At 34.2% G+C, this 25,735-nt stretch overlaps 1 protein-coding gene across 1 annotated transcript in view; it reads left to right on the forward strand.

Annotated features, from left to right (window-relative positions):
• The window catches only part of CDH18 (cadherin 18), a 1,060,019-nt gene that overhangs the window by 378,614 nt on the left and 655,670 nt on the right, over positions 1 to 25,735 (forward strand). The window lies entirely within an intron of this gene.

The raw sequence follows: 25,735 nt of genomic DNA on the forward strand, positions 1-25,735 counted from the left end.
TTGGTCACAAATTTATCTTTTTTACTTTGATAAATATGCAAAAAGAGTTTTTACTGCTTTCCCAGTGTTGTGTCATGGTTTGTAAAAATAGAAAGAACCTAATTTTTAGAAAATGCAATGCTTGCTAATTGTAAAAATTAGTCAACAAAATATTACAGAAGCACAATAAAAGTATATAAAAGTTCTCCAGTCCCATCACTATTTACATTTATTTCATTTTGAAAAACATCTATATTTTTATCATGTATTTGTTGTTAAAATGGGATTATATTTTCTAGAGTGTTTTGTACACAGATTTTGTTCTTCCTTTGACATACAAGTTGACATTTTTCTAGGTTCAGCAATATTGATCTGTATTTTTATATTGGTTTCATGATGTTTAAATTTTCCTCAAGTCTTTAAAATAAGACTGTTTGACTCTGTTAATATGTATTGCCCCACAATAAATGAATCATTTAGCTGTTTCTAATTAATTTATGATGAGTTAACTGTGGATATTTCTTTTCTCTGCTGGAATTTGAAACACCTGTAGAGAGTGTCTGCACTTTCTTTCATTTTCTGAAGCACATAAATAAATCAATATATTGTTTACAGTAGTTGCTCAGTAATGCATGTTACACTGAATTGAAGGCATCTATTGGTTTCAGAAATATTTGACCAAGGGCTGAGAAGAAAGATGTGTGAATGATTTCTTACTCTAATAAGCACATCTACAAATCTTTCCTTAAATGAGCTATTAATGCACTGTATTTTATTCAAAATTAAAACACCCTGAATAAGTTATTTTGGGAAGATGGCACTGACAGTGGTGTGTTCTGTTAATATAGAATTTCACTCATAAAAAGCAAAACAACAAATAGGGCACCAAAATCTCAAGTAATGCAGTAAGGATGACAACACCTACAACAAAACTAGGTAACAAGTCATTCCTAGGAGCTCCAAAATATAAATGGTTTGGGATAAACATCAGTATCTACAATACACAATTTTTATCCAAACTTATTTTAAAAGGAAATCATATGATGGCCCTGAGAAACAGAGAACTGAAAATCATCATCATGTGAATACTGGTAAATTCAGTTGGTACTCATAATACACCGTAAGAAAGTAGTAGTTGTTACAGCAGGATCTGAGGCTTCTAATTCTCCATGAGTGCAATGGAACAATAGAAGGTCAGTAGTGCTCCACTGGTCTGTGTGTCTGGGAGTCTGATCCCTGGAGATGACAAACCAAAGTGATCTCCCAACACAGAACTGCGGAGTAGAATCTTAAAGGGTTGGCTAGATAATAAGCAAAGAATTAGAGAAGCTCACATGAAAGGATGATGACCTCCTGAAGTGGCATCCTTCTGTTTTCATCTCAGTGAAAAAGAAGAGGACTTTATAGTTGCAAAGATGATGCCAGGGGGTTCTTGTTCATGGAGTCAAAGAATTAACTTCACAAACACTCAAGGTAGGAGAGCCAGGGAGAGGCTTTTGTTTAGAGAGAAAGTGAGAGGAAAGAGCTCCTGGTGCAAGCCAGAAGGGGACCAGAGAGTCTGTAGTTGTGCATTGTCTAGGGAGTTCGTAGGTGGTTGAGGATTTTTAAGAATGTGATAAGGGCTAGGGGTGTGGACTTGTTAAGTGGTCTTAGAATATTCATCTTTGATGAGACATTAAGTCTCTTTTCTCATCAGTTCTCTAGGTAATTCTGCAAAATTATCATAATAAATTTACTGCAGATTCTTTCCCAGAATAGCAGCTTCTTGGTCTGGGAGCATATCAGTCAAGACGGCCTGACCTGCCCTCAAGGTGGCCCGAGTTATTGTCCATTTGTTAAAGAGTTTGTTAAGAATCATACTCTTAACTTCTTGGATTTTAAAAGGCAATCTAAGATGGCGTCTTTCTTGCTTTTACCAAGCTGTTTATGGTTGGGCTTGCTTGCCATTCATAATTGTCCAGGTTGCATATTATTTGATTATGTCTGAAAGAAGAAAAGCAGCATATAGGCCTGGGACTTTTAGCATGCTAAAGTGAATCTTACACATCATTACAAATGATCAGCATAATAAAAACATGGGCTATGCTGAGGTACTTTCCTTTATCTGGGAAATGTTCACTGGTATCACTGAAGAATGACTCTAGAGCTTAATGTTTAATATGGACTTTTGGTAGGGGGTTTCTTTGCATATTGTTACATTGCTCTGACTGTAATTATCTTGCCTTGCTTTTTCCAGAGGCCCTCACCCTATACTGTCCATACATGTGGTCTCTGTCTCAAAACTACAAAAATGATATTGGTCTACTCCTTTCTCTTGGAACTATGTGAAAATCATTTTCACTTAAAAGTGAGCCCCTGAAAAAGACTGTGTCTTTGTCCTTTAATAATAATGGAAAGCGAAAAGAATAAGGAAGAGATTAGCCTCCTAGAAATGAAGAAAACATGTTGGAAATTCATGCTCACAAAGCAAATGGACAATACAATTAAATATTTCAAAATGAACTAAGTGAAATAAAGAAAATGACAAAAGTTATGAGCCAACAACATAAATCAGTATTACAAAAGATCAGAAATAAGATGATTGGAGAAAAGAAAGATATAAAAACAGAAGTGGATAAACTCAGCTAATACTTAGAATAAAGATACAATAAAATACACACAATAGGCCTCCCTAAAGAAGAAAACCAAATAGAACAGATACTAAAAATTATAGTCCAAGACAATTTCCCGAAATAAACAAACCCACAAAAAAAGGCTTGAAACTATATGATAAGAGTACTGTGATTTCCTTGGAGAGTTAAACAAGAATTTCCAACTAAGACATATTCTACTAAAATAATTAGACTTTAAAGTAAAAGAAAAAGTTCTTGGGGGGGCATCTAGAATGGGTATGGGAGTTTTTGAATTAGAATTCAAACTAAGAAAGCATTAGACTAAGAAAGAAAAGGAACCTTTATGTTTCAATTAGACAAATAATGGAAACACAACTTGGCAGGTTATAATAAAGGAATTACAAAGTAAGGTTCTACTGATGATTATGCTTGAAAAGGCAAATTCTTGTAATTTAGAAACACATACTGAAATATTCATACATAAATGAATATAATGTTGCCATTTGCCTCAAACTTGCCTGGGATAGGAATGAGAAGTGATGTACAGATTTAAAAAATTGTCACAGGTTGAAAAATGTACCATTGAAGCTGAATGACAGGTCCATGGGAGTTCATTAAACTCTTTTCTTTCATATAGTTTGAAATATTACATATAAAATTTTTTTTGTAAAACTGTGTTTCACTTCTACCTTAAAACAAAAGTTTTTCCCATATGTTATGCTTTTATTTATCCTACCTACTGTAGTTAATTTACTTTCCCCATACCATGGATTACTTTTGCACATTTAATCATATTATTAGTGACAATTCTCGATTTCAATTCCACTGTCAAAGGTTTTAACCCCTACTGTCTAAATTAATCTGTTTCAACAAATTACTATTTCTGAGTATTCTAGTTTTTGTGTTTAGTATTTCCATCAGATAATGGACATTTCTTTGAGAAATTCACTGATGGTCCTTGATCTATAGTCTCTTTTTTAAATTTCTGCTTTTGGGTATTACTTCTCCCCCTCCTCCACCCCCTCAACATTTCTCTTAGGAAATAAGTGGCAAGTTAAGCAGAACTTACTGAATAACTGAGTTCATAAGAAAACCACTGTGGTCACATATGTCACACTTAAAATTGTCATTTATACCAAGTGGATCCCAGAACTCATTCTCAAAGACAGTTTCAAAGACATTTCAAAATTACAAACTATAGCATCCACAAATGATTTTTTAAAGAAATAATGTGAAACACACATAAACAGAAGCTAACAAGAAGAGTATAACAATGATAATGGAGTAAGAAGAAAGCAAGTGGTAATGAATGTGTACTGCTAAAGCAGCCTTTCATGACAATAGTAAAAATCTTAAACTACTTACTGTCTAAGCTCAGAAGGAGAGATTTAGATAGTATACTGATATAAAAGTTCTCAACATACTTAATTGGCCCTTGGTGGAAAAAATCATGCCATAAATTTAGTGGTCATAGTTTGGTAATAGGCAATTGCTATGAAACATCCAGTTCTCTTATGTAGACAGGAGAATCTACCTAAATTAAGTCAAAATGTTTGGATAAATATGAATGTTTTTGTATATTTTTTATGTTATCAAGCCAAGGCATTTTAATTGTGTGCTTGAGAACATTTCTGCCAAGTGGTTGATGTGCTATTAAAGTGTAATTTTATACACTCATATTAATTTATGTTACACTTAGAAAGTCAATTTAACACTTTAATTTGACCAAAACATAAGTGATGGTAAAGAAAAATATATACTGAAAATTGATTAAAATATAACATGACAATAACTTACTTTTAAACTACTTATTGTTTGCTACTCAAATTACCAAACTATTTGATATAAGCAGCAAAGTTTAAAGAAAAATGCTTTTTGATTCATCTGGGTATGAAAAGTAGTGGCCATTCTGATTTCATTCATTGCATATTTTTTCTTCCTCCAATTAAAAATTCAGTAGATATTTTACCAACATATTATGGAGTTTGTTATTTACAAGACATAAAATATTTAATAACAGAGAGGATTACTCATGGAATGGATAAAGTGTACAAAGCCAAACAAATTTTGAGAAGGATCAGGAGCTAAATTAATTCAAAGTATTCTGAGTTGTTTGGAATGACAAAAAATTTTTCTGCTTCTATAGTTGAATGTAATCCTAAGGTAAGATCTGAAATAATTATTGATTTTATTTTACTTAATAAATTATTATTCATTTTATTTTTATTATTAATAATAATCATTATTGATATGAATATCAGTATTATTATTGCTACTCAAGAAACTACTTCCTTGACTTTGAACTGAACAGATTTTACTGAAAAATTGTGACACTCCACAGAATACAATTCAGATTAATGTTCCCTTATTGGTTGGGAATCTTTCTCACATGTTTAAAAAAGTCTCCAATCCTGCAAAGAGAAATTTAAAAGTATGGTTGAGTTTTCCATATTAGTTAATGCTTGTGGACTCAAATAATCTTCTTCTTGAAAGTAAAGTGTGGATAGATAGATACCAGGGTGACTCTACTATATTTCATAAAATTGTACTTTTTGTAGTCTGTTGCTTCACACTCGATCCTATATCTTGTAATGTCATCTTCTGCATGTTCCTGACCATGCACATTGACTTCATCCAGTGATATCCTCCTCTCACAAACAGATAAAAGTATTTCTCTGAAGATGTAATATAGATCTGAGAATTATGTGTCATTTTCAATAATAATGATTAATTTTTCCATTTCACAAATTTACAAGTGCACATTTATTTATTTGATTGGTTCATTTTAAGCCTTGTTAAGTTTCATTACAATTAGCTATATATTAATATGTGCTATAGTTTGACAAGTTGGACTAATACAAACAGGTCCAGAAAAAACAAATTACTACAATATTTATACATGTGCAAAATACATCACTGATTTTTAATTTTGGAAATCACACTGTTCATTGATTATTATCTTTAAAGATACTATCTCTAATTAGCACTGCTATAATAAACTTGCTCTGTGAAGCAATTTTACTATTATCTGAAAAAGGCATGTGAAGGATCTCACCATTAGTCACAGGAAATAGAAAAAAATTTTTTATCAAATAGCTTAGGGACTTTCATTAAAAAAATGTCCATAAGAAATGTCTATATCTAATATCCCTTAAAAACCTAAATTTATAACCCCTAAAATCTATTTACAATCTTAAAAATGCTTAAATGTTAATAGTTTTAAAATTCCACTATAACAAATATTTATCAAGATAATTTCCTGCAGAAATAAAACATCTAATTCATTCATTTACCTTGGGAAATAAATGACTAGTTTCTCCACAATATTTGGTAGCAAAACTACAACAAACAAGAATTTTTCATTTACTTTTTATCAGTCATTCAAAATATATTTGAGTATTCTGCTCTAGATATTTTTTGTTGTTCTCTCCAGGTCCACAACCCATTTTTAAACTCAGCTTGCTGGCTCATGAGGCTGACCTGTGTGGACTACACACTTTCTCCTCTTCTTTTGGGTTAAGTCAATTGGTGTCCTGGCAGGAGATATCAGGGAGGAAGTGGAGTAATATCAGAGTCCTTTTACCCATCAGCCCTTGAAGTTGTTGCTGTGTCCCTTGACTGATGCTGTTAACTCCACTCAAAGGGGGGCTTCTTTGCATGATTTTCTCTACTTTGTTCCTTTGGGCCTACAAGTGGCTGCAGCTCATTTAGTTCATAGATAAATGTCTGTTTGTAAATTGTCCCTTGCATATATACCATGCTTGAGTGATCTCAACTTAGGGTGTCCTATCTGTTCTCTGCTATCCCCACACTAACATCTGGGCACATGAGATGGTTTTTGGTAGTATCAAGGCAGTTCTCTTTTATTCGTTTACTTATTTATTCACTATGTGTTTATTATTTATATATTCATCCATTTACTCATTCATATATTTTAAGTTTTAAGTGGAATAGAGACTTCTCAATTTCTTTACTTCCATCTTCAGATAAAATTATCTCTAAAGGTTTGGTCCAGTACCCATACCAGTCATCCCACACATTCAAAATCCTAATCTACAAAAACCAAATCACAAGAAGATCCTGGGAAATATGAATTTAAAGTGGGAGAAGGTATTGTGTGACAAAATTCTACTTTCCATTTGAGGACATAGCATGTCTTTTGTGAATAAACTCATTGGAGAAGTGCAGAATATCTTCCCTCATTAAACACTGTTCAGGTGTTTTTGACTGGAAGTATGTGTTCTTCAAATGTATTCATTGTAACAATTATTTTCTAATAAATAATGTGAAGCACTATTTAGGGACTGTTGAAAAGAGATTTCTGTCGTTATGTATGTGGTTCATAACTTATAGAAAATACAAAAAAATATTTTTCAAGAATAGTAAAAGAAGCTGTGGTTCCATTTCAGTATTCTTTTAAAATTATTGTTATATAATCTTTCTAAAGGCAATTACAGAATACATTTTGAATTAATAAACATTAAAAGCATTTTAAATTATTTAAACATTAGATGACACAAATATTCTAAAATTTGGATATAAAAGTCCAGTTTTACTATTTTATAGGGCATTCATTATTTATTCAATTTATAAAAATAAGTTTTACTATATTGATTCTAATTCTTAGAATCTCACAATACATGATATCTATTGTTTCACCAGGATCCAAATATTGTCAGGTAGCTGCATCTGTGAAGATCTCTCTCTTCACATTAGGTGAAGCCTCTCCTTGACAGGGAGGGTTCTTGATTCTGACCGAGAAAGAATTCTCAGTCAGGTCAGATGAGTGTACGCAAGGAAGGAATTCATAAAAGCAAGAGTAGCAGCGAATGGCAGCAGCCACGCAGGCAACAGAGGGTGAAGAGCAGGGGGTGAAGAGAAAGTTCATTGAACTCCTGGTCAGCATAGGGAAAATCCCTTGCCAACTCCTGAAGCCAGTCACCCGGTGTCCAGTGTCCACTTGCATCTGCATGGCTTGGAACTAGGGCCCTACCACTCCACGATTTGGGGGAGCCACAGAGCACTGGATGGAGTGAGATTATGTTCTGAGAGCTTCCCAAAGACAAAGAAAGGATATTTTAAAGTAGGCTACTAAAGAGAAAGATTATAGAGCTGCAGTCCTCTCCGGGTCACCCAGGTGATGGGAATTTGCAAGCCCAAATCAGAGATCTCAGTAGCCCTTCCCTGCTTGTCTGAAGTAGAGAGAGTGAAGATTTGTGCTTCAGTTTAGAAAATTGAATGAAATAGCTAAGTATCAATGATGCTTACCCTGGAAGAGCACAGAGAAAAAACATAGTCAATTGAGCAATTAGAAGTCTCTACTTAAGGCAAAGTCCACACTTGAAGAAAAGGGAGTGTGGGCAACCTAAGAGACGCGGTGCACCTAAGGGCTTAGGATTCTTTTAAGGGTTTCAAGAATGGGGCACAGGGAGTGTGGGGGTGGGGCATAGATCTGACATGTGGTCTCAGGATGTCTATCTCCAGTGAGAGACTCTATGCCACCATCCATAGTCTCTCCTGTAGATATTCTGTAAGATCAATTTAACACAAGTAATTTATTGATTCTATTTTTCTCCAAGATAGTGGTTACCCCCAAGCAGTGGAAACACATCATGTGGGACTGCTTGCCCTGCCTTAAAATAGGGTGGGTTATTGTCTGATTGCTATAAAATACATAGGAATCTTTTATCCTAACTTCCTGATTTTTGAAGTGGAAATTTGGCCTTAATATGGAGTCCCTCTTGTTCTTACGATACTGTGTATATCTCAGCATTCTTCGTCATTGGCAGAAAAAAATTAAATATGATGATTGTCTCATGTCCCTGTCTTACTTCACTAGATTAATATTTCATAAAGTTTAGATTAGGACTCAAGGATTTTGTTTTTAATTATAGCAAAGTGATATAAAAATACTTTACAGGTAGATTATAACAATAAAAATATTAAGTATGTTACATGAATGGAGTGTTGTGTTTTATTTTACTCCTTGCCCTAATTTGAACTAGCTTCATCAAGAATTTTGGATTTTAAGGTTGATTTCATGTATTCACAATAAAAGATACTCTATGCCTGTTTCCGTGAAATGGTTGTGCTGTTTGATTGCATTTTTATTTGAAATGGTATCTTAAAATATATTTATCTTCCCTAAAGGAATTCTTAGTGGGGCTTGCCTTGCTCTAAATGGTTCCTTTGTTATTCAAGTATTCTTTATAGGCTTACCCCCTCTTTCCAGACAGGCTTGTCAAGGATGTAAACTACTAATCAATCAATCAAACTTTCTCCCTCCCTGTCTTTCTCAAACACACATAAACGCACACACACATCCTTTCAAATATTCAAATATAGGTAGGAAATATATTTTAGAGACTACAGGAAAAGGAGTGAAACCATAAGTATAGAGAATGAGAAATTGATGAGCCTTTAAACTCAAAGATAGTAACAGAGTTTTGTAAGAGCTACTCGGACAACTAAAATCAAGGGAGATTATTTTTGTGAAATATATCTATCTCCTCTCCTGAAATTCTCCTCTTACAGAAATAAATCTCTGTTGAATACTAAGATATTCAACTGAATATTTTTTCACTTGTCTTTAAAACATTCAAATACTTAATAAATACACAAGAAGTCTTTTGCCATGTCATCCTTTTCAGTAAACCTTATTTGAATTTAAGTAAATCCTCCCATGCCAGACTGTCTTTTAACTATGTCTCTATCCTCAGAGTGTAACACATCCCCAGATATAATTTAGATAAACATCTGTAATTAACTATTGACACATATATTATACAACAAAGATAACACTTATTCAAGGGAAAAACATGCATCCTAAAATGAGGAAATGCATCTACCAAGTCACTTTTACAGAGAACAAATTGAAGAATGTGTCCTTTCACATATTTTTAATGTGCTCCCATTTTCATGGATTTTGATTATTCCTAAAACAACTTCACTCTAGTCGATTCACTTATCTTGTATGGATTTAAATTATGTCCAACACTCTTTATTCCTCAAATCATTTTTGGTTCGAAGGATGTACAGACAGTTAAATTATGAACAAATTCATTATTGTCTTCCACCACCTCCCTTTAATCCACTCACTGGGGAAGAAACCAGGAGAAAGAAAGTCAGCTGCAATCGAAAGAACAGAACAAATGAAGCTTATGTTGTGTTCATAAAGTCAGTGACACATGAGACAGCATATCATCATGGCTCTTATCTTTTCTATTTAGAAGAAAACTTTTTAATGGAAATAGTTACATGACTTGGGGTCATTTCTTTTTGTGATAACTACATGCAGTGTTATGGAAGAATCACATCCAAACAAAAATTATTGTGTGTTATCTCTATATTCTTTAAGAGTGATTTTTCTCCCAGGCTAATTCACTCAAATCTAGCTACTTTATTTTGTCTGCCAGGATGCAGAACTGATACTAGAAGATGAAAATATTTAACTACTTAAGAAATGCTAAATAAATTTGAAAGAAGTTTTGGGAATTAGCTCTTTTTTAAATAAGAAAAATCTCTGTTCTATATTGTACGTAATTATTGATATTTTCTTCTAATTACAATGCTTCTGTAAGGTAAAGAATTTGGTCTTTGAAAAGTAATAAATACATACTGCAATCCAGCCAGCATTTAAATGTTTCTCCACCACTCAATATCTGTCTGACCATCTATATATCCATTAAATTGATCAATATAGGTGAATCTGTTATTGGACAAATTTGTTCTTGGTTCTTGTCCACACCAAAACAAAGAATTGAAAGCCAGAGACACAATAGCAAAGCACAGTGAAATTTTTATTTGAATACACTCCAAGGGAGGAGTGGGCTGAAGTCAAGGTAGACAAAGGCCCAGGTCCTTTGCTGGGGGTAGGGCAGCTTTTTATAACATTCTGCCTAGGAAGTGCCTTTGGTTGACAAGGTGAGGTTATTTGATTGATGGGTCCATTTATATACGCATTCCTTTCGTTGCACATGTCCTTTTCCAGAATGCAGACAGAAAAGCCCAGGGATGCGGCAAGGGGGTATAAAAGAGCAATTTTAATTTAATGAGATTATGAGGAGGTTTGGTTTGGGTGGTTCTTAGTTTTGTTCCTTTGCACCGTGTTTTGATCTGTTTGAGACCCGTTTGGCCTGGTCCCCACAGGCAAGGAAGCTATCTCCCTGCAAAACCTTTGTGGTCTTAAAGTGGGACCCCCTACCTGGGCAGTTTTTCCCTTGAGCCTTATCTTTCCCTTCCCCAGCTGCTCATGTCTGTCTTTCTACCTAACAAATTTATTAGTAGTTTTCAATAAATGATAATTACTATCATCATTTGAACTAAGTATTGAGCAAATAATAAGTTTTTCATAAATAGTACAAATGAATTAACTGAAACCAATGCTTCATATTTATGTAACATGGCTTATTTCACATATAGTAACATAGAGCTCCATATTTTAAAAGGTGATCTTCATAGATCAGAGTTTCCTATCTAAAAATATGCATTTTGAATTTATTCCATAGGGTGTTGTATGTTTGCACAGAAATGTATTTAGCTTAGACAACTTTGGTTGTTGTTTTCGATACATTTTTCTGTTTTGTTACTTTTGGCCTTGTAAGTTTGGGAAAAGGAAATCCCGGGGCAAAAATACCTCTAAAAACCAAAATCTCTGCTTTAGCAGCAACAACACTGGCCCTCCCCTCACCTCTCAGGTACAGATAAGCCCTCTGTTGCCCAGGTAATCACCCATTGATATGGAGATGAAATTCTCCACCCCTGAGGAAAGATGCAAATGCACTAAAGCCATACTTCTTTCCACCTCTGAATGCCTATTGATATGCAGATATACTAAAGCCAGGAGAGATATTCTGGAAATGTTTCAATTTTACCCACAATCCACCCTTCCAGAAATCTCGCCTTACAATTTATTCGATCCCACTCTTCTGACCAATCTAGTAACATGCAGTAGCAACAGCAATAAAATCTTGATAATCCTCAAGCCAGAAGATTCAGTCTATGCAGATTAAGTAAATGTACTTTACAGCACAATCTCTCACTAAGCACAAAATACGTTTCTACATTTGTTTACTCATTCCTAACGATTATGCTAGATTGCTCACAAAACTTTTACCAAACATTAGACAAAGTCAAGCCTCTCTTTAAACATTATTTTCTTGAAAACAGCAACACAATCATAATTCTCAAGCCAGAGAATTCAGCTAGGTTCAAAGTCCCATGCAGATTAAGTCCAAAGCTCGTCCATTCCAGCCATCATGCGGCAGCTGCAGCCAGGGGGCGCATCCAGGACACAAAGACTGTAGAAGCAAATAACCGTGATTGTCGGGGGCCAATTACAGGAATACACAGAAGGCCAGCTTCCAGGCCTTTTCCCCAAGGTGCCAGAAGAGCCAGTCATCGCTGGTCCATGTGTTGAAATGTCCAGGGTCACGTCCATTTTACTTCTAATTGTTGCACTCATCCTTGTAACACATGTCCAATAAAGTGGGTGGTCTAGTCTTGCACCCACCCCACAATGGGATAGGTTGTTATTACCTTGATCAGAGCTGTTCGGCGATGGGCTCTGTAGCCAGCAAGGGGTGGTACACAGCAGCCAGTTGCTTCAAGGTGACCCGGACCTCTGCTTCTTTCTATGGTTGTGGCCAGGCTCCGGCCAGCAGCAGGAGCAGCAGCAGTGGCAGAAGCAGTAGCCTTAGGCTCGGGCCATGGGTCAGGATCAGCATGGCCAGCAGCAGTGGTGGCACCTTCATGACCACACGAGTGTAGACACATGTCCCTCGGCGTGAGCGCCACTTCTCCCCATCATTTCTAAGGGCAGCCCTCCCAAAGGTTGCACCCATTATAACAGATTTCGGGTTCGGAGGAATCCTGCCGACTATGCCAATTATAAGTCTGAGGAAAGGAAATCCCAGAGCAAAAATACCTCTAAAGACCAAAATCAGTCAAAGTGAGAAATAAAGTTTAAAACCCATTTATTTCTCACAAACTGCAGTCCCAGGCATCTTTCTTCTCTACTCAAGCAGCAACCGCACCGGCCCTCCCCCTCACCTCTCAGGTACAGATAAGCCCTCTGTTGCCCAGGTAATCACCCACTGATATGAAAATGAACTTCTCTACCCCTGACGAAAGATGCAAATGCACTAAAGCCATACTTCTTTCCACCTCTGAACACCTATTGATATGCAGATATACTAAAGCCAGGCAAGATATTCTGGAAATGTTTCAATTTTACCCACAGGCCTTCATACCTCAAATTATTTACTCAATATCAGTTTTTTCTCTACTGGAGTAATTTTGATTCATCTCTACCTTAATGCTCATTTGCTGTGGGAGTTAAGGGAAGATGGAATTTTAGAGATGTCCCTTGGAGTGGCAAAATGTAGTCCGTGTTTATCTCTACATGAATCAATGTGTGGAAAGATAAAAGCAGAATTGAAATTGCTTAAAAAGTGCATAAACAAAAATATTGTTTTTTCTTGTAGAAAAGACAGTCTATTTTCAACATGGTAAAGGAGAAAAACACAGGATGGAAGCAGTTCTAGATTAAAAGAGACACAGGAGACATAACAAATGCAAATATGGATGTTGATTCTGTTTTAAATAAGCTTTAAAAAGTCATTTTTTTGAGATAATGGGGAAAGTTGGAAATGAACATGACATTAGATGATACAAAGTAGTTAATTTTGATATTGTTATGAATGCTGAGGGCATTGTGATTATGCAAGAAAAGCTCCATATTTTTATGAGATGTTTATAGGAATATATGGGATAAAGTGACAAAGTCAGGGATTTTCTTTAAAATACTTTAAAAAATCTGTGAATAAATGAAACAATGCTATAAATCTTCATGATGAGGGCTAAATAAAGACAAAAGGTTATTTTTTCTTTCATATATGGTTACAAATTTTTTCTAATAAAATTTAATTTGGAAACATTTTAAAAGAAGTAACTTTGTCCTCTATATCCAGCATAAAGCTGGAATATATATCATGACTATCTTCCCAATGAAAAATAGCAAAAATACTGTACAAAATTGAAAAGAGAAAAACAACTTTGTGATTTAATTAATGAGCTAGCAAGAAAACAAGGAATCCTGAGACAAAAACTAACTTAAAGCAAGAAATAAGAGAGATAAATGGCATTTTACTGCACAGGCATTTTACTGCCCTTGAGGGCATTACAAAACATAACCTGTGGAAATTGAGCTTTGTGTTTTATTTATTTGTGGGACTAGCTCAAGGAGGTAAGTCTTTTATTGGAACTTCTAAATACAGTTGAGACTTCAAATGGCTATAACTTAAGTTAGGAGTTTACTAAACATAAGACCACTTTGTCTCACCCCATGCTAGATCAAATGAAGAGCTAGGTGGAAAGAAGAAAACATTCTAAGATTAACAACAATACTAACCATGATTAAAAGAATCCCCATGGTTAGACTTCCATGGAAAGTGGGCCACAGTTAAAATAATCACAAAAGACACAAGTAAGATGAGTGAGAGACAATAGGAACAATGGAACATTGAAGCCAACTCCGAAAAGAAATCTGAAATTGAATTTTAAAATCTAAATGTAAATATTCTTACTATTCATAAGGAAAAAACAGTAATTAAACACAAATAATTTGCAATTAAGTATTACAGGAGACATTTTATATCACCGGCCAATATATTTTTTATCTGGATAATATATTATACCTCCCAGATTTAAGTCTTTGTTTAGTCATCTCACACGCTGACTCTGGGCTTTGTGATTTTTCCCACTTTTGTCAGTGGAAAATTAACAAGTGTATGTAGGCAGGTATATGATGAAGCACTTGCACATTGAGGTGTGTTCTCTAGGAATGTTTCCCTTTAGAAATCAGCCTCCATGCTGCAAAAAAGCTTAAAAAATACTACTACATTAGGAAAGAAAACCAGGGAGTTTGAGAGACCATCTTGGGGTTTTAGCACCAGCCAAGCATCTAACTTACATAAATGACCTTAATTATGATATGGCAATGAGCCCAGTCAACCCACAGAATTATCCAAATTAATAAGTCAATATTCTTTCAAAGCAATGGTAAGCACATGTTTTCTGTAAAGGTCCAGGTAGTAAAATAAATTTTAGGCTTTGTGCATCATATGATTTCTATCACAACTTCCCAATTCTGTCCTGCAATACACAAGCAGCCAGACAATATATAAACAAAGAACATGGCTACTCTGTTCCAATAAATCTTTACTAATGGACATAGGAATTTTAATTTCATATAATTTTCACATGTTACACACACAATATTCTGTTTTATGACTATTTAAGAATCAAACATCTGGCTCACAGGTATACTAAAATAGGTATTGCACCTAATTTGGCCTTCAAGTGCTAGTTTTCTGATCCCTATGATAAGTGACTACATTTTGCATCAGTTTTTCACACATCAGTAGATAACTGAAATGAAAAACACTACTGGAAGCTGGTTGCTGCTATAAAGAACTTTATTACAGATCAGGCACATTTGTCCTTTGTTCTAATGTCATTTCTATTTGGGTTTTTTTTTTCTGTTTCCATCATACAGTCCATAGTTTGATCTTTTTTTCTAAATATGAACCAAATTTAACTAAAAATTATTTGTTGAGTGATGGAGATAAAACAAACCAGATTCATTTACATAGTATTTGTAATTTATAATTCCATGGTCATAGAGAACATTTTATGTTAAGAAAAGCTCAGTAAATTTAAAAGGCAAGACAATCTTGAAGACCTATAAAAATATCAATAGCTGAAAATTTTGTAATTAGGTCCAACCAACCCTATCACCTTCCTATTTTCCTGAAAAAGCTCCCTGAATCCAAATGTTGCTCTTTTTAATTCCATTTTCATTCTTGGGAAGAATAGTTTTTGGCTTAGTCTTTGAGCTATAGACCCAGGCTCAGATATCCTGTGCCTCTGTACCGTATTCTTGGTAGTAGCCATAAAAATACAACTGCCGTAATCTCACCTTAATAGTTGAACAGGTCATTTTTGTAGAAATAGCCAAGTATTTTTACATAACTGAACAGAAATGAAATATTTCTGTGTTAGAACTATGTTAGTATCTAATATGAAGATTTTCTTTCCATGTTGAGGTAGCAATTTTTCTTTGAAAGTTATCTGGGATAGGTTTGTTAAAACACAATTTTTCTATCATTGGGCCATTCAGATTTTTTAATTGAGAGCTAAAAGGTTTTTTTTCAAGTGTCTCACCTAGAGTGGGCTCTACATACTTAGGAGCCCTTTACTGACAAGTATTTATTTTGAAGTTATTAACTGTTAATTCAAAGGATATATAGTTTAAGGATTTATCTCCAGAGTGTTTCTTATAGGTTTTTATTGAGTTTAAATGTGGCTTCTTAGTATAAACTGTAAAGAAAAATGTTTCAATTGAAGGCGAAACAGTTTTTTCTGTATTAAGGTGTTTCCTTAATTGTAATGTTAAGACTTGGTAGCAAGGTAAAAAAGGGAGTCAAACTCATCTATGATGTCATCTTCATGTTTGCTGTTAAACATAGGTTTAAGGTTATGTCAAAATATGTGCATTTATTGTTTCTCTATATTTTAAAGGTAGACATTCACAGGAGTAACATCAATAATTTTAGTTGTGTGTAGCAGTGAGTGATTATGTTTCTACAAAGTGGTAAGTGAAATAGCTATGTATTGCTTGACTGTCAAATTGAAGTAAGACTCTTGATGAGACGTCAGATTTGAATGCCAGTGTAATCTGATGCCTATGCATTTTAGGCAGACAGTGATTTGGAGTTATAAATGGGTTTGCCTTGACCATAACCAAGTTTTAGGAAACAGAGGCAAAGGAAAGCTTCCTTAGAATATAACAAAACAGCCTGCCAATTAAATAATAGGATATGTACTTTAAGTCCATTAAGCCTGTCCCTATTACCCAATGCCTTTCAGTTTCCTTAGATAGAATTAGATTCCTCCACTACTTGGAATGTTAAAGGAAACATTCCTGAGGAATTTTATCCTGGTTGATGGGAAAGTTTGTTTCTTGATAATTACTCTTGGTTTTGGGGTATAACATAAGAAGAAGAGACAATTACTGTTCTGATACCACATGGGTAGAATCCAGAAAAAAATATATACAACAGAGTTTTTTCCATTGGTTTAAATTACATTTTCTAATCTGTACATCTTCAGATTAGAGTTGGTCTACTGGATTGGCCCATCTACTTAGTCCAACTTTCCCCTGGACTTCTAAATAAGTAGTGGTTTTCATCCAAGCCCTCTTCCCAGAGGACAACTGTTCCTCTTATTGGTAGAAAATCTATTTATTGTTGATAAACACTACCATTTTGCTCCCTTAATGGTCCTCAAACATTTCCAAACATGTTTAGTGGTTTCCAACCATATTAGTGTATCTCTTTCTCCTGTCCTTGTGTTTTTATTCAGTCCTTAGTGTGTATTACTAGTTACTTTCTTCTATCCAGGTTCACATTTTAAATCAGCAGTAAAGCAGTGGTGAACTGATAAAGAAAAGATACTAAAAAAGCAAACTTTCATGCCACGTAACTATAACGCAATCAGAACTTCTGCATCCTCATGACTGATTTTCCTCTTAGCATATTTTTCCATAGAAGATGCTCCTATTACTTTATCTGCTTTGAATTGCACAATAAAAACTATCCCCCATCTGTATCTAATCTTTGATCAACCCAGGGCCTTAGATGAGAGAAAGGCATGCCATGTAATTATAAGCATTAGAGGTGGGGTAAAAAAATCCACCATAATAATTAAATTAATTTAACAAATTTCTTACTGCAAGGTTCAAAGAATTATTAGATTAATTGGAAATGCAAAATTTATGTAGGCAAATGAACATATAGGAATTTCAAAACTCATTAGATTGCTAAACTATTTTCAACAAACACTATGGCATTACTTCCATAATAAACCTGATTGGAAAGCTTGTCACTTGTTTAGTAACTCTGATTTAATTTTTACAGTTGTTACTATTATAACAAGATCAGGTCCATTTTATATTTTCTTGTTCTGACCTCCTTCCTAAAACGTAGACTGTCAGACATTAACACAAGTATTCTTTATCAACATTCCTATTCTGTACATTGTAATCCTCTTGTACATTGCACAGTTCTAAAATTTTGCAAACTCCAAGTTCACTATAGTTAGTCATAGTTACACAATCTTACATAGCATTCAAAACATATAAATGATAAAAATCAAGTCAACAAAATAACTTCTTACAGAAATTAACTTGTATGTAGACAAAAAAATTATAATTATATAAGATGTTATATTTTATTTAACTGGTTTGAAATACACCATATATTCAGCTTAACAAAGCAAATGATCTGGGTTATAAAATAACCACACTCAACAGAAACAGACATTTAAACAATAATCATTATTGTTGGATTCTCCATTGGACATTATAATATAGACAAAACATAATTTAATTTCTTCAAGCCAAAGATCCCATTTTCCATGTGCTCTTATCCAGTGAATATCAGTATATAAATGAAATGTATTGGTCTCTGTAGTCATGTTTTGAGTCTCTGTAGTCGTGTTTTTCCATGTGTGTGTATTCCTTCCCAAACTTAAATTTATGGCTCATTTTTAATGAGTTATATATGTTAACATAATTTATAACATGATGGGAAAAAAAATGTAAAGTAGGCCTAATATTACTTTAAGAGAAAAAAAATAGACTTTAACCAAACAACAAAATCAAATGTTAATACATTTATGTCAAGTTAACATCTCTCTAGAAGATAAATGGGAAGTACTTGTTTTTTTTGCATAATTTTTATTCTAGAAACATTAGGTGTTTTGTACAAATATAGAAAAATACTAATTAGCATTCAAGTTATCATTTTAGATGTTTAGAATTTTATGTAGAACAAATGAGTACAGAGATATAGGACCATCTTAAATAACATTCAAATAATGTAAATGATAAAGAACAAGTAAGCAAAACTTCCTGATAGAAATCACCTCCTACATGGACAGGGACTATTAATAAATGATAGCTTTTGAACAAACACTTGAAGAAAATGAAATTGTTAGCCAAGTATATGCTTGGTTGAGAAATACTATAAGTGGTGGACAGCAAATTCAATGTCTGTGAGTTGTTTCCAGAAGAACAAGGAGACCATGATAACTGGATGGAATCAGCAATCAGTAAAGGCAATAAAGGAGGCTGAAGACAGAGCAGTAATGGGGCCACATTGTGAAAGGCCTTGGGGAACACAAAAAGGAGTTTGGTTTTTAACATGAGTGGGAAGGGAAACTAATGTGGCATTTTTAGAAAGTGTAGCATGTTTGGACTTAATTTTAACAAGGTCATTCTTGAAGAAGAAATTAAAAGAGGCTAAGAGCTGAATGAGGGGCACCTTATTTGGAGGTGGTTGCATTAATCAAAGAGAAAGGTACAGTGTTGTAGACAGTATAGTGGAAATAGAGGTAGTTAGAAATGACCAATAATGAATATGCTATCAAGATAGAACCAATAAAATTTTCAGATGGATTAAGTGATACAAAGGTTTTTGTTTTGTTTCCAAAAACAATTGGAAAGGAGGAATGATATAAGATATAGTTCATGGACAGATTGTCAGATTCTTGAATAAGAAGAAAGAGGGAATGTTAAGTCTTGGTATTTATGCCACAGGTGACTATGATAAAAGGGAATATGATTGTCTTATTTTTAAATACGTTGTTGCTAAAATGTTAGCAGATTATTAAAATGATAAAAGATAGGAAAAAATCTTGAAAGATACAGAAGGAAAATAGTTTACTTAGGAAAATGACTTAGTAATCAATATTGATTAATAACAAATATTTTGAATATGTATTAAATACAGTGCACTCTTTAAGTTAGAGAAGCAGCAATCAGCCACAGAGAGAAAATCAACTCTCTCTCATGTCAGCAGGACTAACAACAGTAGTTGTCATTCATGGAAAATGTAATGGTTTATTATTTGAAGAGGGAAAAGGGGGTAAAATGGTGGTAGCTGTCTCTATTCTTGTATATTTCAGGTTAAGAGGGGGTAGCTCTATGTGTGTGTGTGTGTTGTGTGTGTATATGTGTGTGTAAACATCATATACTATATAAAATGGAAACCAGCCATTACGGTCTAAATTGGCCTCCCTCTTAACTTCCAGTGTGACTATACTTGAAAATAGGGCCTTTACATTGGTATAAAATTAAATGAGGTCATAAGGTTGGGGCCATCCTCTGATAGTATTGGTATCCTCAAAGGAAGAGGAAGAGACACCAAAACCTCTCTCTGCACATGCACAAAGGAAAGGCCAGGTTATGACACAGAGAAAAGGCCGCTTTCTATGAGCTAGAAGGAAAGGTCTCACCAGAAACCATCCCTGCAAGCTCCTTGATTTTGGACTTCCAGCTTCCAGAATTATAAAGTTGTGTTGTTTGGTCATCCAATCTATAGTATTCTGTTATGGCAGTCAAATACAGAGAACTCAGCATTTTATACTGCACTATCAGTACTTTCTTTCCATTTGCCTCCATGTCATGCATATCAGTCAGTGTTTGAGGCACATAGTAGAAGGTAAACTGGTAAATTTAGCAGGTGTGAAGTTAATGGAGGGATTAGGCACTTACACAAATTTTGGAAAGCCTGGAGAAAACAGACTTTGGCTGGACTGTATGATTTCTCTTTGAACAGCACCTAGATGCGCTCTACATGGAGCTGCTACTTTTGAGCGACTTAAAACCAGAGAATCTGGAAACCACTGATTCGCAAGAGTCATCGTGGCTGCGGGCTCCTAGATTTCTCCACCTTAACTGTCTGTCATCTATAGTCAGGAAGTCTCAGACTTCCTGTTAAGTTATGTTAGCTCTTGAACTATGCAGCAACCCCCAAGATTCTTAGTAGTAACCTGGAGGCCTTGAGCTCTCTTTCTCTAAATTCAGATTCTACTTTCATGGCCATTGTTCCAATGGTCAAAAAGTACCCAGAACCTGAAATGTAAGGGAGTCATCAAAACCCTGGATGCAGGAAGGTCTGACAATGAAGCTTTCAGACTTTTAGACCTTTCAGTCCATGAGAGTACATCTGAAAATTAAAATAGATGTTGCCATGCCATTCTACCGTACCTCTATAGTAATTAGAGAAATTGAGTATTAATTACAAAGTAAAAACACCCTAGTTTAATAGCTTATTATCTGATAGAAATGTTTGGTAGATTGTCAGAGGCAAGATGATGTTTGGATAACAGAGAAAAAATTGCAGACAGGTCTCTTTCTGATAAGGCTCCTAGTTTTTGTATTAAATATTCTCATGAGATAAATAACCAGTAGGTCAGGATGCTGCTTTCTGGGAAGATACATGGGGAATTCATATCATTGTCTTGATTTCCTACTGTTAAACTTCAAGAGAATGTTTTCTTATAAACTGCATTATATTATTAAAATATGTTCATGTGTTAAAGCTTAAGGGAAATTGATGAATTAAATAAATCAAAATGAATAAATCACCACCTTGGGTACCCTTTCAATGTGATTTCACAGAGTGTTATGATTCTTCAATAACCTTTGTGGTATTTCTTTTAATAAGTAATATGAATTAATATGCCTTTCTTTAGATCTGAAAATAAAACTAAACTTAATAGATGTTCTACTTTTTAAATCTTTTTTCTCTCTATTGAGTGGATTTTTTCAGGGTACTTTTACTCTGAACCTTAAACAGCAGGTAACCTATGGATGGACTAGAGAGTTCATGGATATTCATTATTTAGTCTAAGTTGATTTCTAAGTATAGAACCACATTTGTCAAATCATATTTTGATACCTATAACTGCAACATACTTAAACGTACTTTATTTATACAAGTTTATCAAACATATCTCACCTCTTGTTTGTAATAAATGACCCATATTCATGCAACTGTTGGTTCTATTGGAGTCGGTTAAGAGGAAATTACTTTTCTCTAAGCAAATTTAATGAGCCCAGGGGGTGCCACACTGTCTATGATGTTTGTCTCACAAATGGCATTTTCCAACTGAGTTAGCTGGGCATGGTGGTGATCTCAACTCACCACTAATCTTCTAGAATCAGCTTGTTATTTATTAAATGCATTTTTATATTTAATTTAATTTATGTGAGAATTTAATGGGAGTAAAAAGTTTTTTCAGAGACTGAGAATTAGCCCTCAGTGAGGAGATAAATTCTTTTCTACTTTTAACAAGCTTTTTATTTTTTGTGGGAATTGATATTGGGCAATAGATTATAAGAACTAACCAGCTGAAAGCGCAATACTCATTCTGCAGTCATAAGAGAGAAATTTAACCTTTACGTCTACAAGGAAAGTGCTCCACAACTCAACACAATTCACTTTGCTTCTATTATTAGACTCTGTAAACAAACGTGTAACATAATAAGTACAATATAGAAGTTCAAGGAATACCAATATTGAACATAGACTGTCTTAAAAGAGTTTATCTTAGTCGATAAAGGAATCTTAAAGGAATATTGTCTTAGTTCATAGTACTTTAATTTGCTCTTGAATCTAATATATAAAGTTTCTTACTTTCTCAAAAGAGTCCTCAGAATCAAGGTCTCTTGAATTCTAATTTCTAATTTGGCTTCTATTTCCACCCGCTCAGTCGCAGTTCTTCAATAATTTTCTAAGAGTAAAATACGATTTAATTGCTAGTCTGAATATGTCTTCTAAAGTCAATGGCTATTGATAAACTTGCTAATTGCCGACACTTATAAGATAGATCTATTGATATTACACTCACATGATATCTTACATATCCAGTAATAGTTCTCCTGAGACTATTTCTTTTATTGGTTTATAGATGTTAATGGCTTAAACTAGTATATTTCATTCACATATTCATATATTATTGAAAGAAATATCCTAAATCTTTCTGAATACAACCTGTTGATTTTAAGACAGTATTGGACCATCAGAAAGCAAAACCTACATGTAGGAATTTAAATTAGGGAATCACACCCTCACCAGAACTAAAAGTTTAAGCAAATTGCAATTTCCTATCTTTATACTCTATGATTATTTTAAAGTATATTACAATTTAGAAAAAGCCATCAAACTACAAAACTTTAAGCCTGCATTTTGATTATCAAGATTGTAAGATTTCTCTTAGATGTTTCCTTAGAGATGCATCATGGGTCTTTCTAATTCAGTGCTTACCAGTGGTCAGTCACTCAGTTTTCATATAAATACTTCTAATGTACACAGCAATATAAAGCAAACATAAAACTTAAGGAATTATTATGCAGGCAGAACACAGATTGTTACCCTTGTAATCACCACCCTAGATCAAGAAATAAGACTGGCTGACACCCTCAAATCTGTTTCATGAACTCCATCCTAATCACAGCCCTTCCTCTCACCGAATACAAACATTTCCTTGACTATAATCACTTCTGCATGTTTATGTTCATCCCAATACATTACAGTTTAAAGGAGTCTCTATTTTTTAAAGAAACCATTTTCAATGTTTTATATCTCTGAGCTTAAAAGTCTCTTTCAAATGTACCTTTGCCATACTATCAAGATTAGCTCTAGTATCCTAGAAACACATTTAAGCTAGACCTTTTCCCATAACATGCGGGTATCATCATGTTCCAATAATATTCTGCACATTAAACTTTAACCCACTTTATTGTAACCCAGTTTTTCTCAAACTAAAGTCCCCAAACCATTGTCATGAAAATCATCCACAGAACTGGTTAAAAATATCTCTTCTTAGACATTGTTCCAAATCCATTGAATAGACCCCGAGGTAGAAATGCGGTCATCATCCTTTTTGAGCCAGCTTCACAGGTAGTAATTACATATTCACTTCTAAAACACTGTGGGTGGACAGCTCTAAACTGTTTTAGAGACAGCAGGGAAGAACATGAAATCAATTTAGGAAGTTAACGTATCTTCTTTTCATCTTAAGCTTCTTTTTCCTAGTGTTCGTCTCTCTTCTTCTTTCTGTTATTCCTTCATTTTTACAAGAGTTAAAATATTGATAACATATAAATTATTAAGAAAATGTGGATTTCTCAGTGTACACTACTCTGGTCAAAGATTGCAAAACAGACTTTTTGAAATAGAAAAACAAACCTTCCAGTTTTCCCAACTTATTAATAAGAATCCGTCAAAACTGTGATCTTCTCACTGTAGAACAAAGGAAATGAAGGCTCTCTTAGGGTATTCTCTGTAGACTGAGGCGGGACCTGTACCAAGAGACAACTCTTGCTCTGTTTTTTATTCTGATTTCTAGACATTATTTTCCTTGGAATAGAAGTCGCTACCAACTGATGCAGTATCAGTAATACCAGCTGTCACAAAACTTGTGTGTATATTTTCCCTCCCCAGCCAATGTCTCTCCTCAGAGGCAGTCAATGAGTAGAAGACATAAAACCAGCAAGAGTAATGGTATTGAACAAGCTAAGAATTGGGCATGTTTCAAAAAGGAGAAGAGTATTTTCAAATGTCGCTGAAAAAAATATCAAAGTCCCTTGGCTTTATTGACAAGGACAATACAAATGCCCCCATCAAGAGCTGTACTTGTATATTGATGATGGCAGTAACCACCTTGGAAAAGTTTCATGAGTGAGCAGACGATGAGGACATTTGAGTAATTTCAGTACACACAAGTTATTTTAAAGTTTGTGAAAGTGAAGGGGCAGTAATACTCTTCCTAGACGGAGACTAGATATGATGACAGTTTTTGATTGTTTTCATTGCCATCCTTGTTGCATTTACACTGAGAAGTATTTAATACTGTTTGGACTTTGAAGGGTATTATTATGTAGCCAATAATCCACTAAAGGTATGAAAATGGATAATTGATTATGTAAGCATCTTTGTAGAAGTAGGGGGTGAAGAAATTACATTTATGTTACTGAAACTGGAAGAAACTAAGACCGAGTAATAAAAGTTCAGATGAATACTTGTATTTGGAAACCACAAAAAAAGAACTTTCCCAGCTGATGTTTTCTCTTTTCTCTGTTAAGAAGGAGGTAAGAGTGTTTAAAGTTTAGAGTATTATAGAAAATGTATGGATATTGAGGAGATTGCTGGAAGTTTTGAAATTATTATGGAAATGGATGAGATCATCAGACTTTATTTGGAACCTAGTTGAAATTAGTAAATTTATAGTAACGCTAATCTGTCATGCTGCATGATTGTTTTATGGCAGCTTTACCATGAAGTTACTTAGTAGATGAAAATAGATTTAGAGTTTGGATGGACTGAATAAAGCACAAAATGATGAAAAACAATAAAATGTCAGGTAAGGAAATTTAGGCATAAGATATTTATTTGCATCAGTTAACTGCAAGAATGTTAAAAAGCAGGCTGAAAGGACACTAGATTACAGGGGATAAACAAAATAATTAATTAAGTAATTTTGTAGGTAAAAATATTTCTGCTCCAAGATATATTTTAAAGTGAAGAATAAGGATACTTAAACTGAAGTAGCCAAAGATATCTGGGTTCAAGGTGTTTGTTAGTTCACCCATGACAATACCAACAACTTTGGTAAGGAATAAAATTGGAAGTCAGAAGCAAAGTCATTAGAAAATGGACATTTGAAAAACTATGGAGAGGAAGAAAATCATAGAGTCAGGTAGTAAGATTCTCATACAAGAAAAGACTGGTTTTCACTTATTGGTTTATTGTTTGCACATTTATAGCTTCATTGCTTTTGCTTTATTCTTTTTTCTTTTATTGCTTTACATATATTAAAAAACTGTAGAATGCTAATTGTCTTAGAGCAATAATGATCAGTGAGGATAAAGACTTACCTTTAAGAGTTGAGGGACAAAGAAATAGCATCTTCAGAGGTAAGTCAGAATTCAGTCAAAACATGGGGATGCAGGGATTTAGTAAGTTTCTTTGTGATAAAGGACCACAGGTGAGACAAAGTTCTGGCATTTGGAATGTGAGTGAATGTGATGTGTATCCTTCCAGCCCAGACATAACATCATCTCTGTTTACTTGTCGATGCTGTTTTCACCTATGGCTGTCTGGCTGGAGTGGAGATGCCCCCTATATATTGAACGTGACAGAGCTTTTGTCAGACTGGATCCTTGAATCATTGCATGGAAGAGGGCCACTCCACTGATACATTCATTTACCCAATACTTTTATATGAGCAATAAA

Source organism: Manis pentadactyla, chromosome 2 (genome assembly GCF_030020395.1).
Source record: "Manis pentadactyla isolate mManPen7 chromosome 2, mManPen7.hap1, whole genome shotgun sequence".
Lineage (NCBI taxonomy): Eukaryota > Metazoa > Chordata > Mammalia > Pholidota > Manidae > Manis > Manis pentadactyla.